Genomic DNA, 19,834 nt, shown 5'->3' on the forward strand with positions numbered 1-19,834 from the left:
TAAGACTGGAAGCCCACCTTCATTTTTCAGGGGCCCACTATGATATTTATGTAAGATCCACTCTGCCGCACCCTTTGTGGGCCCACCGTGATGTAAGGAGTTAATCCACACCGTCCATCTATTTTATCAGACTATTTTAGACGATCGGCCCTCGGCCGTAGTTATATTGATGTTTTATTTAAACCAACACGATTTAAATGATATTTAAACTCGCAAGTATACGAATCAGATGCAGATACGGTACGTATTACGAGATCGTTCCCACGAGGACTGGTCGTCACAATTCAAATCTACGATTCTCCTTAACTAATCCAACAAATAATGGAATGAATTACTAAGCACAATTTTATGGAAAAAAAAAACAATTAATTAAGAACAGGGAAGAAAATTCAATCAGAGAGAAAGCACTAGGACTTTCGAATCCACCCCTAATTATCCTAACCCTTGTTTTGTCTGTTGATTCACCTTGATCTAGATTGATACCACTTAAATAGAGAAAGCACAATCTGTGTCCTTAATCGGGCATACAAACTGTCTAATTCCTTTAAGCAATGCCATGAATGACATATCCCATGTCCTTTGGTCGGGCACATGGAATGTACATTCATTAAGGCACCCTGTTTCTTCCTCTATAGGAAACTTGTTCTTGATCAGACACAAGTACCTATAATAAGCATCCAAACAACATCCATATATATACTTTAATCAAGTTCATAGATGGAGAAGTATAAAATTTAAACCCATAAAGCCCACTTAAAGAAAGAAACAAATTAATTGAAATTCAAAGGAAATCAACCAATACAAGAGCTAATCAAATTAGGGGCTTCATCTCAGCCCTAGCTGAGAGATTAGTGACCCATAAAATCCATAAAAAATATTAAATAAAATTCATAAAAAAAACGTCAAACCGAACAATCTCTCTCTCTCTTCTTTCGTCTCTTTCTTCTCTTTCTTCTCTCCCTTGCTCCAGATCTGGAATCCCCTGGTTCTCAATGCCTTTCCCACGTCCAAAACTCCCCTTTTATAGCTGCTGGATGGCTAGGGTCGGTGGCAGAGTCGTAGAAGGACTCGGAGTACAAATTTTCACAACCGTGATCGGTGGGCCCCACAGAGGTATTTTCTAGAAAATTCACCCCTTCCATTGGATTCAGAACGAAATTTCAGTCAAGAATGGGTGGTTTTGAAGGTCCATTAGTGCGGCCCACAGAAGAAATCTCAAAAAACTCAGTTTTGAACGTCCCGGGGCAGTCTACTTTTGGCCTCTGTACCGCACACGTGTGTACACATGGGCGAGGAATATCAACATGGTTTTGAAGCTCTCGAAGCCCTCTACACGATGGACGGATCGGATAGGCCGTACGGGTGACGTACGGGGCCCACAATCCTTCGCAAAAACGGACAGCGACCGTCCGTTACGCGGACGCGAAACCCGCTGCTGCGACAATGGTGGGACCCATTTTGATAATTATTTCAATAATCTACTCCGTCCATTGCATGGAGGATGAAAAAACGGCTAGGAATGGGTTTTGGGGTGGATTCGGTGCAGCCCACGCGACTTTCTGTCTTGCCGTCCAACCTGCGTTTGAACGGCTGGGCTCTGATCTATGCGTTCATTTGAATTTTTGCCACCTAGGCAATGGTAATGGCTGCCCCAGGAAGTGGATGGACGGTTTGGATTGTCGATTTGGACACTAGGTGGGCCCCACAACCGACGACCGCGGTTCGGTTCCACGGACGCTGAAACGGTAATTTACGTTTTTGAAAAGGAAAGTCGGGTCAGCGCTGCTGACCGACTTAGGTGCATTCGGTGCTCCAATAGTGCACATGTGCACTATGTACATACATTATACATATGGGTCCACTGTGATGATTTCGAGAAATCCAATTCGTCCATCCTATTGCTCATCTTCTTTAAACCATTTAAGTCAAATTTGAAGTATATCCAGATTGTAGGTGGGCCTAAAATTGGAGATTAATGGGCTGATTTGTCAGTTGGCTCACTTCCGAGATCTTCAATGGCTGAAATTTAATATGTACGGTTAATTTACGGCCCTCATCCCATGTATGAAGTTTCAAACTGATCGGATAGCGGGAACCATGTGATCTTGCATTCTGGACCCTTTTCGGGCCTCTTTATCGTGCTTTCCTCAGATCCCAGGCGTGTAAAATCTTCACTATTGGTTTTCTGGAGTCCATCCCATGCTCTGGAGACTTTGGATCATAAAATCCATGCCTTTAACATCAATTTCCAATACATACTCCTGATTTCATCCTGTAATAAAAACACGAGTAAAACACTCCATTAAGCCTCATCATGTACGTCAATTTAGGCAATTACTGGGGTCTGATATGCAATATTTGACCCTGATCACAACTCCCAACCAGCATTTTGCTAGTCCCGAGCAAAACATGCGAAAAATAATTTTAGAAATAAAAGATGATTCCTGTAAACTCAAGTGACTTGTGAACAGATAGCTGAGATGTGAAAATTCTAAGATTCATGAATGGTAAGTAGAATTTTCTCCTGAAATCAAGCTCACAGTAAACTTCATAATCAAGTTCAACATATTAATCCATTAATTAGAACATTCCTAAACATTGAGTTCCACAGGTGTATAGTATAATCTCAGCTTACAATCATTAAGACTTCCAATAATCAATTTCATATTAAAATTGATAATTAACAACAGAATTCCTGACAACCAACACTAGCATTTTAGATTAACCTTTCAGCCTTCAAATTTTTATTTTTTTATTATTATTTTTTTATTATTTTTTTATTATTATTTTTTTATTATTATTATTATTATTATTATTTTTTGATTTTCTTTATGAACAGTACGCCAAGGAAGGGAATCAAATCCTCACCTACAGGGAGCAAACCTATGGTGAAAACTCGTCGCCTCATTTTTTTTATAAGTCAACTATGGAGAGAATCAAATCTACACCTATAGGGAGCAAACCTATGGTGAAGATTATGTGACTTAGCCTTTTAATTCTTCTTTTTACCAAGTTAATCATTCAGTTATCGAACCAAAACTTAATGTGCAAACGAGATGTGATATGTGAAATCATGACTCAATCAATGTTTACAACGTCTAATCATGGATTAACAATTCAAAATTGACTGTGAAATCAAGCAGATGGCCGAATCCAAGAGTCATTAGTTACCAACATCATGTATCTTATAATGTTAAAATCACAACTATCCTTCAAAATCACTTTGAATTCAATAGAAATTCAGAAAAAAAATTTTAAAATTTTCACAAATTTTGCTCAAGACCAAGAAAATACTGATTAGGTAACCTAATCTCCCACCCCCAACCTAAAATCGACATTGTCCTCAATGTAAAAGCAATAAACAAGCAATGCACATGGGACAACGAGAATAAAAGAGGAGTGATGAAAAGATAATACCTGGATGGAGAATCAAGAAGCTTTCTCAAAATTTGTGAAAAATTTCAACGTAAAAGCGAGTTAGCACAAGAGAGAAATCAACATAAGCAAAAATAACAAAAAGAAAAACAAAAGAAGATCCTACCTATACCACTTTCGCAGGTGCTCTCGATTGCATTTAGCGCATGCAACAAGCCTTTAAACCCCTAGGTTACCCCTAGTGGACGAGTTGTAGTCTCGTGAGGGTTTGCAGTAATGTTACCCACAAACATTGAAGTAACTAACTAAGAAAAATGAAAATGAATGAAATAAAAAGCAATACAATAAAGCAAAAGGCTGGGTTGCCTCCCATGAGCGCTAAGTTTAACGTCTTCAGCCAGACAAGAACGGACCATGAATGAAATAATCTTTATAACCAGGGTCCGCCAAAGAAATTACCTCAACACTTTCATTAACCGATCCCAGACAAGTGATGTGAGTTCCCATGAACTGTGCTATCTGAAATAAGGCAACTGACACTGTCGTCAAATAATTTAAGGACTTCTGCTCGAACGACTTCTTCTATGTTAGGATCACGCTTCCTTTGCATGTTATGCGATATTACCACAACATGATCCATCCATGCAGTGGGGCATACTCCCTGGATTTTTTCTATCTTCCGTTCAATTACTGCCTTATATGCTTTAAGAATATTAAACAGCCTGCTCGCCTTTGTCTTCTCAGAGTTACAAACTGTGCTGTCAGGAAGAGTCTCAGAGGGATGAAGAGGTTCCACTTTCGCTCTCCATTTTTCAGTCTCTAATATAGGAGTAGAGTCGAGCAACGCATTGACTTCATGGATGGGACTATCAATGTCAAAATCCATGCCCGATTGTGCTAAGCAGGTCTCAAGAGGATCTTCAAAAGATGTACGGAAGGAGTCCTACACAAGACTCTCGATCATGTCTACTTCAAATATGTCATCCAAATCTGAGGATTGTTGTCCTGCATTAAAAACATTGAGTTTAATATTCATGTTACCAAAGGACAATTTCATAACTCCATTCCTGCAATTGATAATAGCATTAGATGTGGCCAAAAATGGACGACCCAAAATGACTGGGATCTGACTATGAAGATTCTGGACAGGCTGAGTATCTATAACTATGAAATCCACTGGAAAATAAAATTTATCAACCTGGATTAACACATCTTCAATAACACCCCGGGGCACCTTGACAGATCTATCGGCTAGTTGTAATGTTACCTTAGTCGGTTTCAATTCACCAAGTCCTAGCTGCTCATAAACCGAATATGGTAACAAATTGACACTCGCCCCTAAATCAAGTAATGCCTTCCCGATCTTATGATCTCCTATGCCGCAAGAAATGGTGGGAGCTCCTGGATCCCTAAATTTAGGAGGGGTGTTATGTTGAATCATGGAGTTGAGCTGCTCTGCAAGGAAGACTTTCTTATGAACATTTTGCTTACGCTTTTGAGTGCATAAATCTTTAAGAAACTTAGCATAAGCAAGGACTTGCTTGATAGCGTCAAGCAACGGGATGTTGACTTGCACTTTTTGAAACACATCCAAGATTTCATCAAAGTTATTTCTTTTCTTTATTGGTGTCAGACGTTGAGGAAAGGGTGCTTTGGGCACATAAGGTGGCACATTAGTGGCTCTTGGAGAGTCAGAGAGCTTTTGGACTTTGGATGAATTGGTATGGCTCTCTGCTTCATCTTCATCTTCTGTTTTAGAATTTGATTCATCCCAAGGCATCTCTATTCTTCAATCTGCTTGCCTGACCTAAGGGTAGTGATCGATTTGGCCTGTTCATGATATTGCCCTTGGTTGGAATTAGAGCCAATCTCATACTGTCCCTTTGGATTAGCCTCAGGTTGGCTAGGGAACTTGCCCTTCTCTCTCTCACTCAATGTGGCAGCTAGTTGACCCATTTGTACTTTCAGCTTGGCAATGGATTGTGCATTTGCATGTAAGCTTTGCTGGTTGGCCAGTAAGGTTTGTTGGGTGTCTTTTTGGAATTGGAGAGAATTCTGCATGAAAAGATGGAGTGTATCCTCAAGAGATGGTTTCCTTGATTGTGTAGGCAGTTGTTGATATTGTGGAAACTGTTGAGGTTGTTGACTGCCAACTTGGAGGTGCGGTTGCATAGGAGGATTTCCAGATGGTCCTCCTTGTTGTGGTCCTTTTGCCCAAGAGAAATTTGGATGTCTAGCCCACCCTGGGTTGTATGTGTTCGAGTAAAGATCATTCCCAGATTTTTGAAAAATGTTCATAGCATGAACTTGTTCAGAGAGAAGTTCTGGGAATGCTGCACCAGATGGACAAGACTGCATAGGATGGGCAGGACTAGAACATGTGGCATATGCCTCGACTTGAGCTGTTTGTGGTGGTCCACTATTTAATACCAGAGCATCAACTTTCTTTGTCAGGTTATCAAGCTTGGCGTTCAGCTCTGGCATGACTCCTATCTCATATATACCACCTCTCTTTTGTGGTTGGGGACTTCTGTCACCTCTATTTGAATAATCCCATTGCTGGGAATTTTCGCACAAGGTTTCAAAGAAGTTCCACGCTTCGACATCACTTTTGGTCATGAATGACCCTCCACTGGTGGCATCAACCATGCGACGGTTCTGTGGTGTCAGACCGTCATAGAAGTATTGAACTTGTTGCCACTTCTCAAAACCATGGTGAGGACATTTAAGAAGTAAGTCCTTCATCTTTCCCAACATTCATGAAAGTGCTCGCCCTCTTTTTGTGTGAAGTTAGTAATTTCTCTACGGAGGGCATTGGTTTTGTGAACGGGGAAGAACTTGTTTAAGAACTTCTTAGACAGTTGGTCCCATGTAGTGATAGATCCAACTTCTAGAGAATTCAACCATGCTTTCGCCTTATCCTTCAAAGAGAAAGGAAACAGGCGTAGGCGGATCGAATCGTCTGAGAAGTTTTGGAACTTAAAGGTGGAGCAAATGTTTAAGAATTCTTTCACATGATGATATGGGTCCTCCTTGTCCAATCCATAAAAGGATGGCAACAATTGTATGACTCCAGGTTTAAGTTCAAAGTGTGCTGCCGTAGTGGTTGGCAACACTATGCATGAAGGCGCATTAAATTGGACAGGAGCTGAATAATCTTTGAGAGCTTTAACTTCAGTCTCATTCGCCATTTCAACAGGATTATTTCTCAATCGTTCACGAATTGTTCTTTCAATCTCAGGATCAAACGGTGCTAGTTCTATATTCAGAGATCTACGTCCTAGCATAAACTATGCTATCAATATAAGAAAGAAAACTAAACTAAGATGCAACCTAAGATGAATAAAACTAAAGGAAAAAGTTATGAATTCCTAAAAACAAGAGAAAGCTATGTAAACGAGAATTGGAAAGAAGAACCCGAGAAAAGGAGATGATGAATGTCTGAAGATTTGAGAGCTCCTCCTTTTGAAGACAATGTTATTTAGCAGCTTCCTTCCTTAATTCCTGTAAACAAACAGAAAAAATTTACTAAAATAATGCTGGAAAAAAATCCTAAGTAACGGTTAATTTCTAAAAAAAAAAAGAAAGTTTGTAATCTTAGAAATAAAAACTAAGTTAGTTTCTAAAAAGGGAAAAAATTTCTAAAACTAGAAAATAGAAAGTTACTTGAAAGAAGAATCAGAATCTAGAATTGGAAAATAGGAAATTTCTAAAAATAAAATAGCCTAGAAATAGAAACTTTCTAAAAAAAATAAAACCTTAATTCTAAAAATAGAAATTAGAAAAAAAAAATAGAAAATTGGAAAGAGATTACCAAATTAGTAGTTTATGTCAGGTCCCTACAAAACAGGCAATAGGTTAGTTTCTAAAAAAATTTAACCTAAAGTTAGTAAAAAACCTAAGACTATGAATTATGATAAGAGAGAATCTTAAATCCAATTGGACCGAAACAGTCCCCGGCAACGGCGCCAAAAACTTGATGTTTTATTTAAACCAACACGATTTAAATGATATTTAAACTCGCAAGTATACGAATCAGATGCAGATACGGTACGTATTACGAGATCGTTCCCACGAGGACTGGTCGTCACAATTCAAATCTACGATTCTCCTTAACTAATCCAACAAATAATGGAATGAATTACTAAGCACAATTTTATGGAAAAAAAAACAATTAATTAAGAACAGGGAAGAAAATTCAATCAGAGAGAAAGCACTAGGACTTTCGAATCCACCCCTAATTATCCTAACCCTTGTTTTGTCTGTTGATTCACCTTGATCTAGATTGATACCACTTAAATAGAGAAAGCACAATCTGTGTCCTTAATCGGGCATACAAACTGTCTAATTCCTTTAAGCAATGCCATGAATGACATATCCCATGTCCTTTGGTCGGGCACATGGAATGTACATTCATTAAGGCACCCTGTTTTTTCCTCTATAGGAAACTTGTTCTTCATCAGACACAAGCACCTATAATAAGCATCCAAACAACATCCATATATATACTTTAATCAAGTTCATAGATGGAGAAGTATAGAATTTAAACCCATAAAGCCCACTTAAAGAAAGAAACAAATTAATTGAAATTCAAAGTAAATCAACCAATACAAGAGCTAATCAAATTAGGGGCTTCATCTCAGCCCTAGCTGAGAGATTAGTGACCCATAAAATCCATAAAAAATATTAAATAAAATTCATAAAAAAAACGTCAAACCAAACAATCTCTCTCTCTCTTCTTTCTTCTCTTTCTTCTCTTTCTTCTCTCCCTTGCTCCAGATCTGGACCCCTGGTTCCGAATGCCTTTCCCACGTCCAAAACTCCCCTTTTATAGGTATAGTGGTGGGTCGGTGGCAGAGTCGTAGAAGGACTCGGAGTACAAATTTTCACAGCGTGATCGGTGGGCCCCACAGAGGTATTTTTGGAAAATCCACCCCGTCCATTGGATTGAACGAAATTTCAGTCAAGAATGGGTGGTTTTGAAGGTCCATTAGCGCGGCCTAGAAGAAATCTCAAAAAAACTCGATTTTGAACGTCCGGGCAGTCTACTTTTGGCCTCTGTATCGCACACGTGTGTATGCATGGGCGAGAATATCAACATGGTTTTGAAGCTCTCGAAGCCCTCTACACGATGGACGGATCGGACTTCCCGAAGGTTGACGAGTGGGGCCCACTAATCTCCGCAAAAACTGGCAGCGTCCCGCCAAACCGACGCTGCGATGATGGTTGAGTCCATTATTGGACTTTTCACAGGAATCCACGCCGTCCATTGGTTTTAGCTCGAAAAATTAGTAGGAATTGACTGGTTTTGGGGTGGATTCGGTGCAGCCCACGCGGCTTTCTGTCTTGCCGTCCAACCTGCGTTTGAACGGCTGGGCTCTGATCTATGCGTTCATTTGAATTTTTGCCACCTAGGCAATGGTAATGGCTGCCCCAGGAAGTGGATGGACGGTTTGGATTGTCCATTTGGACACTAGGTGGGCCCCACAACTGACAACCGCGGTTCGGTTCCGCGGACGCTGAAACGGAAATTTCTGTTTTTGAAAAGGGAGTCGGGTCAGCGCTGCTGACCAACTTAGGTGCGTTCGGTGCTCCGATAGTGCACATGTGCACTATGTACATACATTATACATATGGGTCCACTGTGATGATTTCGAGAAATCCAATCCGTCCATCCTATTTCTAATCTTCTTTAAACCGTTTAAGTCAAATTTGAAGTATATCCAGATTGTAGGTGGGCCTAAAATTGGAGATTAATGGGCTGATTTGTCAGTTGGCTCACTTCCCGAGATCTTCAATGGCTGAAATTTAATATGTACGGTTAATTTACGGCCCTCATCCCATGTATGAAGTTTCAAACTGATCGGATAGCGGGAACCATGTGATCTTGCATTCTGGACCCTTTTCGGGCCTCTTTATCGTGCTTTCCTCAGATCCCAGGCGTGTAAAATCTTCACTATTGGTTTTCTGGAGTCCATCCCATGCTCTGGAGACTTTGGATCATAAAATCCATGCCTTTAACATCAATTTCCAATACATACTCCTGATTTCATCCTGTAATAAAAACACGAGTAAAACACTCCATTAAGCCTCATCATGTACGTCAATTTAGGCAATTACTGGGGTCTGATATGCAACAAAAAAAAATGAGGCATATACAAGGCTCAAGTGAACCAAACCATAAAAGAAATTAATGGTCATAATAACACCTACTGTTGAAACCTTCTTAGGGGACATCGTGGTGTTCTTTTTCCATCTAACATCCTCATAAGGTTATGTAGCCCTTGATGAAGGGAAAACACAAATATCAGCTTGATCCAAAATTTTGAAGGCTCCCAAGAAGTTTTTAATGGTGGGTGTTCAATCCCCCTATGTGATCCACTTGATCATTGGATCTGCCTGGAAAAAAAAAAGAGGCAAATCCAATGCTAAGTGAACGAAAACAAGCACTCACATTAACACCCACTATTGAAACTTTCTTAGGGGACATGGTGATGTTCTTTTGCACTCTAACCTGCTCATAAGGGAAAACACAAATATCAGCTTGATCCAAAATTTCTATGGCTCCCAAGAAGTCTTGAATGTTGGGTGTTTAATCCCCACAGTGTGATCCACTTGAGCCTTGGATCTGCCTCAATTTTTGGTTCATGAACTAAAACAATCTAGTAAAATGGATGGTCAACATGGATAAAACCCATACAACACGGTGGGCCCAGTAGAGCCCTCTTTAGGTTGAGGAGGACTCCATTAGTTTCTAATAATACCAGGGATAGAGAGCACTAAACAAGGAGAGAGAATCAAATAAAAAGAGAGGAGGATGATCGATGATTGTTTATAAATAAAATGGGATAATTAAAGAAGTTGTACACATGTGGTATATTCGGGCGATGCACCACATGTGTGAGAAATATGACCCATTAATTGTGTAGTATCCCTTGTAAGAATGTGAAGGAAAAATATTATTTGTTGGTTATGAATAGTATGATATTCTTCTACAAGAAAAGTGGGGTGTTAGAAATTCATTCCAACAATTCTAATTCAAACTTGCATGTGTGGTTCTAGTGACGAGAATCATTCATTAATTTTTAGGAGATAAAATTTAATTAGTGGGCCCTATTTGATGAGTGGTCTAGATCTTTGACATGTAAGTCCTATCATACTTATGTAAGACTTGATGTGATGTATCCTTACATGTGGTGCATTACATAACGATAGAAAGAGAAAATTTTACTATTTAATGAATGACTAATTGGAACAATTTGAATTGTCCAACTAATTATGTGTGATCGCATGCACGCACACACACACACAAACATATAGGGTCCTTACTCATGGCTTAGTGGTAGACTCTCTGAGTTTCAACACTGAGGTTATGGGTTTAACTGCCCATGTAGTGTGTGTGAGAAAAAAAAAAGACTAGCATATCTTCACATGTACTTATGAATTCTAATATATAAAGTTGTTATACACATGTGCTAGCATAGCACGTAGGTGGGAGTTCCAATCCATTCATAAGGTCGATCGGTTAGACCTTTTACATGTTTTCCAAAAAATAAATATCATCTACTTATCATGTAGGCTTGAACATTAAAAACAGGTTGATGGGTTAGAAACCTTCAACCATTGTATGGAAGTTGATGCAGGGAGCAATTCTAGTTGAAGATAGGATCAAAGATAAGGGGGTCCATCTGGCTTCAAAATGTGTTTGCTGCAAGGAAGAGCAGGATATCAGTCCCAACTCGGAATCATTGGACCATCTGTTCTTCAAAGGGTGGCTGGCGGTCAAGGTTTGGAAATTTTTTAGTGATATGTTCGGGCTTCACCTTCTATCCTCCAATTCGGTCCAAGTCACCATAACAAAGGGCGACCTTGTAAATGGATATGATAGGCAGCCTAGATCCTCCTTTCATTTTCTGGAGGCCACCTGAATTTTTTTTGGTTTGTGCCTTTAAAAAAAAGAAAAAAAAAGAAACCTTTTTTTTTTTTGAGTTGTACATGTTGATTGAGTGCCTTCAATCTAGTGTAAAAGGTGTTGACTTGATTGATAGGCTGTCAATTCAATCAAAATATTTTTGAAAATTCATGTTTAATTGCTAAACATTTTGGAATGCTATTGATTCAATCAACAGAGGTGTCAATTCGATCAATGGTTTCTCGAGTCTTATCTATTCATATTGACAATCAGATTAATAGTGTGCACAAGTTTGTGCAAGTGTGGGTTTTATTTGTAATTGTGCATGGGCGTATAAATACTTTGTTAATTACATGGCTAAGGTTAAGCAAGATGAGAAAGCTTGAGAGCCAATGGTTTTGAAGGGATCTAGGTTTTTCCATCTGTAAGTTGTCTATATCTCTTGTAATTCTTCTGATATAGTAGATTGATCATCACTTTGTGCCATGGTTTTTTTTCCACAATGGTTTTTCATATAATAATCTTTGTGTTCTCTGTGGTTTCTTGTTATTTTTCATTCTCTATTGTGTGTTTGATTCTGTCTAAGGTTGCTTCTACACCCATTAAGGGGTTTTAACACCCAACAAGTAGTATCAGAGCATATGTTGGGTTACAGATTGAATTTACAAACATAGGTTCGAGGGATCGAATGGAAAGTTCGAGACATAGAAGTTTGCATGTAATTTTTTTTTTTGTTTGAATTATGGAGGTTAAAGATGAAGGCCCTCTTAATTCAACAACAACTGCAACATGCACTCCTTGGGAAATCGAACAATTCATAAACTATGAAGGGAGCGGATTAGGAGGAACTTGATCAGATGATGATTAACACAATCCAATTATGCTTAGTCGATGAAGTCACTAACTAATCATTTATATTTGAAGAGACTATTCTATACCTTTTTTTTCCATATTAAAAGGAGAAACCCACCTTTTCATTTAAGGCACACCTTTACATAAAATAGGGGACCAGCCATGAAAAACACAAAATAATTACAAAACTAACTCAGAAAGCGCAGCAAGGCAATGCGGGGCAGCTCCAGGCCTCGGGAGAGAGGCAAATCTAGGCCGGCGCAGAGCGGCATATCCAGATACACGGAGCGTCGTAGATCTCAACAGCCATAATCCATGATGAGTGGTTAGTCATTTTCCCCTCTTTTGGAACACCCACCTCAAGCGGATGAATTGCAAACCCACCATCCTCACTCCAACAAACAGTCTTCAAATCTGTATCCTTGAAATCTAGGGTTTAGCCTGTTTATGGGGAACATTCCTTTCGATTGCTTGGCTGCCAATATTTAGGGGATTTTTGAGAAATATGGGTGGATCTTGGATGTGTACATCCCCACTCTGCCAGGTTTGCAGAAACCCTAAGGATATGCATTCGTCAGATTTCGATACGAGCAACACGCAAAAGTGGTAATGGATGTTCTAAATGACCGACGCATCGACGGGAGGGTTGTCTCAGTGAGGTGGACGAAATCCAAATCTCATCAACCCTCCAACAACCGTCCAAACATCCCAGATCGATCGCTAACAAAAGCACGCCCCAACATTTCCTATGTTGTGGCGCTTTTAAAGGGCTCTTATACACATCTGGATAGAACATAGGATCGTCCCGAATACTTGACCATTGTGGATCGTAACGCAGTGACTAGTAGGCTCCTCGAGCTACAACTCGAGCTAGTAAGGAGAGCAAAGGACCGCACATCTCCATCTTGAAACTGCTTGACGCAATTAGAGAATCCAACTTTGTACAATCCTCCTTAGACATAACGAGAATCTCGCCGATGAAATTTCTAATTGTCCTAAAAACTAAGGAAGATCTGGTAGACTTCCTTGCTAATTCCGACTTGCACAGACGTATGGGTCCAACTTCAGTGACCAAATGGTCTACAGGGGAAGTGATGGGAGGTGACGGGAGATGGATCAGACTATATGGGATTCTTGCCCATGCCTGGATGGAATCGGTGATCCTGGATTTGGCCAACTATTTTGGAACCACGATTTAGATCGGCTCTCTAAGTAGCTACGGTCTATTCTAGATGTTTGCCCGCATTGAAGTGCTACTTCGACCGGGTTCAAATCTGCAACAAATCCTGAAACTTCAGGTTCTGGATGAGACATACCCTATCCATGCTGTTCTGGAAGAGATAGAAATTGGGACCGTCCATGATGAAGGTCTTACTTCCCTTAAGTCAGATTCACACCAGGAAGGTACCAGACAGTGGGTAGAAAGGAGATATGAGACCCGGACTAGCGAAGTATGTGAAAGTTTGCCATGCCAGCAGTAGGAATTCGACACCCATGCATGCCCGGAAGATGTTCGAGGAAATGCCGAAGTGAATCAGAAGGACCCCTCCCCAAAAATTGCTGATGGAAACATAGAGGACATACAACCTAGGCCACCAGATATTCAACAAGAATCAGTTCAGCCCACATGTCGAGCTTATGGTGAGGTCTCTAACACGCAAGTTAGGCCACCAAATCAGAGTCCCTCCCTACGTCAAGCAAGGTGACCTTAGACCTTGGATTGCGGTATCCTTCAAATCCAATTGTTTTCGGCCGAAGAAGATGGTCACACTCTGCAATGCTCAAATCAAACACATACTGATGAGGATATTGCATCGGGTAATGATGTAGAAGAGTGCCTTAGAGCCAGAGCAAGGTTTGCAGAAACACGTTTCTCTTGCAGAATTCCAGATAGTGAGCTACTCAAAATCCCTCCGTAAATGCAATAAAAATCCTCCCCCCCCCCCCCCCCCCTTCAAGAACCTATTTCTCAGTGCCATCAGCCCCCAAACCCCATCAGATCCAGTTTGGAAGTTGATCTCTCCCCTTTCTTCTCCTCTGTATCCAGCCCAACCCATGATAGTAACATCCTGGTTCAGCAACACCCCTCAGTTCCAGACTGCCAGACAGATCAGGTAGCATTAGGGTAACCCCAGCAGATTATCTCCAACCATCCCTAAGAGAAAGCAGCGATAAGAAGCTTAAGGAGACCAAGAATTCGTTATTTAAAGGGTAATTGGGAATCCAGATTGCGCAGGCTAAAGCGAAGGGCTGTAAATTCAGGGTATGTAACTGATGGATAAGACCCTAATGTGGAACGTCCGAGGCATTGGCAATGGCAGATCGAGGCGGTCATGTAGGAGACTAATCAGAGCTCATAAGCCATGGATCGTGGCTATTCTTGAGCCAATGCTCAGAGATGAAAGAAGCGTAGAGGTAGGCCTCTCTCTCGGCTTCTATCAATCAGTTTCCAATAGTGATGCAGGTGGGAAAATCTGGTTGTTTCATAGTGACCAAGTGGCAGTTTCAGTGTTAAGTGCTTCGGCCCAGATGCTAACAGTCAAGATTCAAGCCCAGAACAATCAGGGGGACATTCACATGTCCTTTGTTTATGCTGGTTGTTCCAGATCTATCAGAAGGGAACTGTGGGACGAGATGACAGTGACTTCGTTGACCATTCAAGGGCCGTGGGCTATCTATGACGACTTTAACATTGTTGTTAATGCCACCGAAAGACGCAGTTGCAGGGATATGGATAGAACTAGTGCTGCTGAGTTCTCCGCAGTGATCAATGCCATAGGGCTTGTCGATGCTGGCTTTATGGATAGTCGCTTCATGTGGAGCAATAACCAGGCCGAGGCGCAGAGTTTGGGCCCGTTTGTACAGAGTTTTGCTAAACGCCCATCGGTCCACCTCCTCCCCTGCTTCTAGGTTCTTCAACTCCCAAGAATCTCCTCTGACCACGCTCCATTGCTCCTGCAAAACCTGGTTCAGCAATACAGCGGCCCCAAGCCTTTTAAATTCTAGTGAATGTGGACTCATGATGATTCCTTCATGCCTCTGATTAAGACAGTGTGGGCCCAGGTTGACTCTTACCACCCCAGGCTCAATGTCTTAGTTAAACTTAAAGCTGCTAAACAAGCGTTGATTGTGTGGAACAAAAATAGCTCTGGAAATATTTTTCTTCAGGTCAAGAAGGCAGAAGAAGTTCTAGTTGTTGCGGATCTTGAGCTTTAACAGTTGGCGTCAGACGACGATGTTCGTGCTGCAAATCTGCAGTCCAATCATGCTGCGGCCGCGGACCATTTATGCATCGTGGAGGAAGCCTGAAGATTTTCTGGAAACAGAAATCTCGTGTCAACTGGCTAAGTGAGGGTGACAAGAACACTTCTTTCTTCCAAGCAATGGCTGCGGCTAGGCATAGAAGAGCTGGTATCTATAAAATCACGGTGGATTCCACATTGGAAGTTGATCTCTCCCCTTTCTTCTCCTCTGTATCTAGCCCAACCCATGATAGTAATATCCTGGTTCAGCAACACCCCTCAATTCCAAATTGCCAGATAGATCAGGTAGCGTTAGGGTAACCCTAGCAGATTATCTCCAACCATCCCCGAGAGAAAGCAGCGACAAGAAGCTTAAGGAGATCGAGAATTCGTTATTCAAAGGGTGATTGGGAATCCAGATTGCGCAGGCTAAAGCGAAGGGTTGTAAATTTAGGGTGTGTAACTGATGGATAAGACCCTAATATGGAACGTCCGAGGCATTGGCAACAGCAGATCGAGGCGGTCGTGTAGGAGACTAATCAGAGCTCATAAGCCATGGATCATGGCTATTCTTGAGCCAATGCTCAGAGATGAAAGAAGGGCAGGGGTAGGCCTCTCTCTCGGCTTCCATCAATCAGTTTCCAATAGTGATGCAGGTGGGAAAATCTGGTTATTTCATAGTGACCAAGTGGCAGTTTCAGTGTTAAGTGCTTCGGCCCAGATGATAACAGTCAAGATTCAGGCCCAGAACAATCAGGGGGACATTCACATGTCCTTTGTTTATGCTAGTTATTCCAGATCCGTCAGAAGGGAACTGTGGGACTAGATGACAGCGACTTCGTTGACCATTCAAGGGTCGTGGGCTATCTGTGGCGACTTTAACACTGTTGTTAATGCCACCAAAAGACGCAGTCGTAGGGATATGGACAGAACTAGCGCTGCTGAGTTCTCTGCAGTGATCAATGCCGCAGGGCTTGTCGATGCTGGCTTTATGGGTAGTCGCTTCACATGGAGCAATAACCAGGCTGGGGCGGCCAGAGTTTGGGCCCACTCGGACAGAGGTTTACTAAATACCCATTGGTCCACCTCCTTTCCATGCTTCCAGGTTCTTCTCCTCCCCAGAATCTCCTCTGACCACGCTCCGTTGCTCCTTCAAAACCAGGTTCATCAATACAGCGGCCCCAAGCCTTTTAAATTCCAGTGAATGTGGACTCATGATGATTCCTTCATGCCTCTGATTAAGACAGCGTGGGCCCAGGTTGACTCTTACCACCCCATTCTCAATGTCTTAGTTAAACTTAAAGCTGCTAAATAAGTGTTGATTGTGTGGAACAAAAATAGCTTTGGAAATATTTTTCTTCAGGTCAAGTAGGCAGAAGAAGTTCTAGTTGTTGCGGATCTTGAGCTTTAATAGTTGACGTCAAACGACGATGTTCGTACTGCAAATCTGCCATCCAATCATGCTGCAGCCGCGGACCATTTATGCATCGTGGAGGACCGCCTAGAGATTTTCTGGAAACAGAAATCTCGTGTCAACTGGCAAAGTGAGGGTGACAAGAACACTTCTTTCTTCCACGCAATGGTTGCAACTAGGCATAGAAGAGCTGGTATCCATAAAATCATGGTGGATTCTGGCCAAGAACTAACGGAGCAGGCTCAGATTAGCGACGCGGCTATCCACCATTTCTCAAATCTCTTTTCGGCTAGGGCTTGTGATAGTAGATCCTCTCTTTTGAACAATATCCCCCACCTGATCTTGCAAGAGACAAACAACACCCTTTTATCTCCTCCCTCCTTGTTGGAAGTCCAGTCAATAGTCAAAGCCATCCCTATCGATGGCGCCCCTAGGCTAGACGGCTTCTTGAGCACGTTTTTTGCCTCCTGTTGGGATATCGTGGGATTCGACCTGCTCAATGCAACAACATATCTCTTTCAAGGCGGGAAGCTCCCGAGGGCGGTTGTTGATACTCTGATTTGCCTCATCCCAAAATCAGACTCCCCAGTTAGATTCTCTGACTTCCGGCTGATAAGCTTGTGCAACTGCTTCTACAAGATCATGGCAAGCATGGTCGCAGCAAGACTTAGTAAGGTGCTCCCTACTATTATCTCGCCCCATCAGGGAGCTTTTATCCATGGTAGATCAATTTTAGAAAACATTGCGCTGGCTTAGGAGCTCTTCAGGGACATTAACAGGAAAGCTCGGGGCGGAAACATAGTCCTAAAGCTAGATATGAAGAAAGCGTATGACCGTGTGGAATGGGACTTTCTCAAGCAAGTCCTAATCTGCTTCGGATTCAGTTCTAAATGGATCAAGATTCTTGAAGCCTGTTGGGGTAACGTGTGGTTCTCGGTTCTAATTAACAGCTCTCTTGCCGGGTTCTTCAAGTCTTATCGGGGCCTTCGGCAAGGCGATCCACTCTCGCCCAGTTTATTCATCATCGCTACGGAGTTCTCAGTAGGGGTCTCTCTAACTTAGCGGATCAAGGCCTTTGTCTTCTGTACAAGGTTCCACGTGGCTGTCCCCAGATCTCCCATCTTCTTTATGTTGATGACACCCTACTGTTTCTAAATGGCGGAAAAGTGTCGCTGCCCAAGTTGAAGGTCTTCCTGGAAGCCTATCAGTCTGACTCGGGCCAGGCCATAAATTTCAGGAAAAGCTCCTTTTTCACCCCCAAAATTTCTCCTTAACCAAGATGAGAATGGTGGAAGATTTGCTTGGCATTTCTAGGACAACAGCGCAGCTAGTGTACCTGGGGGTTCCAATGGCGGATGGGAAAGTCAAAATTTTATCGTTTTAACCCCTCCTCCATAAGATTAAACTTGTGTAGCTGTGGAGGGAAGGAGTATGCCCCTTAGTCAGCCAGAGTTCGGTGTTTGGGAAGCCATTTTGCCTGAATCATAGCCCCCCAGTTCAATCACTATGCGCATATGTGCCAGACCAGATGGAAGTTCAGGGGATCCTCCATCTCAGTTGGTGGAAAATCAGGTTAGTGGATCTCAAGGCTGTTCCGAGCCTAACCAAACAGAACCACCTCCATGCCTTGTAGTAGTTTGCTATGGGGAAGAACAAATGCTGAATGGTATGCAGCCTTATTCTCAAACTCCACAGGAGACCGAGCCTTGGGTCAGTCAGCTAGGCAGGTTAAGCCCACATGATCACTCGGGTGAGAAGTTTCAGCTAGATGAAAACAGAACCATTTCAGCTGGCAAAACCATTGTTTCCAATGAGAGTGGTAGGGTAGTTTTTGTTGTCGGTATAAAGGGCCGTCATCTACTAAACCAGGAGCAGTTTCTTAAGAGGACATCTACGGGGGGCAAGGAGAACCAATCTCTAAATCTTACACTTAGTTTGGTGAGAAACAGGACTGTGATGAATGTGAGGAATGAAAATAGTGGCGATAACGGTGCAGCAGTGGTGGGTAACATCGAGCCTCGAAGGTGTTCAAGTTCAATTATTCCAACAGATCTTGAGAGAAGGACAATGATGATGGACAGAGGGGGTCTGGAGGTCGATCTATCCTCATATTTTTCACTAGTTAACAATGCCAGTTACAGCTCAACCAGAAATCTGGACGGCGAATTTCAAAGGCATGCGGATGATCAGTTGGAGGAACTAGATCAGGGCCAGTAGGGAGCTATATGGGGAGCTTTACAGGAGGATACCTGGGACCAACGAATAGTGGAACAAAGCAGAAAGGAGGGACAGAAGGAGGTTGCTATAGGTAAACCCCCAACGAAGGTAATACGGCAGCGAATTCTTTATGCTAAAGGTGACTGAGAATCAAGATTGCGTAGATTGAAGAGAAGGGTCGTGAATACTGGATGTGTTATTGATGGATAAGATCTTAGTTTGGAATGTGCAGGGAATTGGCAATAAAAACTCCTTACAGACTGCTAAAAGGATCATCAAGTCCCATGATCCCTAGGTAGTGGCATTACTCGAACCTATGCTTCATGATGCCAAGCATGTGAAAACGGGCCTTGCTTTGGGTTTTCACTCCTCTTTCTCCAATTGTGACGAGGGTGGCAAGATATGGCTGTTCTATAAGTCCTAGATTTCGTGCTCGATAGTCTTTAAGTCGAATTAATGTCTGTTGATTGTGGCAAATGTGCAGAATTGTGACTCTCCTCTAAACATTACGTTTGTTTATGCCAGGTGTGCTCGAATGTTGCGGAGAGTTCTTTGGTCAGACCTCTCTCACCTTTCATCTGCAATTTAGGGCCAGTGGGTGGTTTGCGGGGATTTTAATGCTATTCTCGTTGCCTCCGAAAGAAGAAGTTGTCGGGCTATAGATCCTGCCTCTTCGGTTGAGTTCGCCAATGCCATAAATGCTGTAGCTCTTCTAGATGCGGGTTATTCTGGAAATAGGTTCACCTAGAGTAATAATCGGTTTGGGAATGCTCGAGTCTAGGCAAGGCTAGATCAGGTATTGCTAAATATTGAGGGTCAAAT

General features: G+C 42.0%; 1 non-coding gene across 1 annotated transcript; it reads left to right on the forward strand.

Moving 5' to 3' along the window:
* The first annotated feature begins 6,082 nt into the window (after nt 1–6,082).
* On the forward strand, nt 6,083–6,188 carry LOC131235769 (small nucleolar RNA R71). The gene has a single exon (XR_009166290.1). It is a non-coding gene; the product is annotated as a small nucleolar RNA R71 (small nucleolar RNA).
* The last annotated feature ends 13,646 nt before the right edge of the window (nt 6,189–19,834 follow it).

Source organism: Magnolia sinica, chromosome 19 (genome assembly GCF_029962835.1).
Source record: "Magnolia sinica isolate HGM2019 chromosome 19, MsV1, whole genome shotgun sequence".
Classification (NCBI taxonomy): domain Eukaryota; kingdom Viridiplantae; phylum Streptophyta; class Magnoliopsida; order Magnoliales; family Magnoliaceae; genus Magnolia; species Magnolia sinica.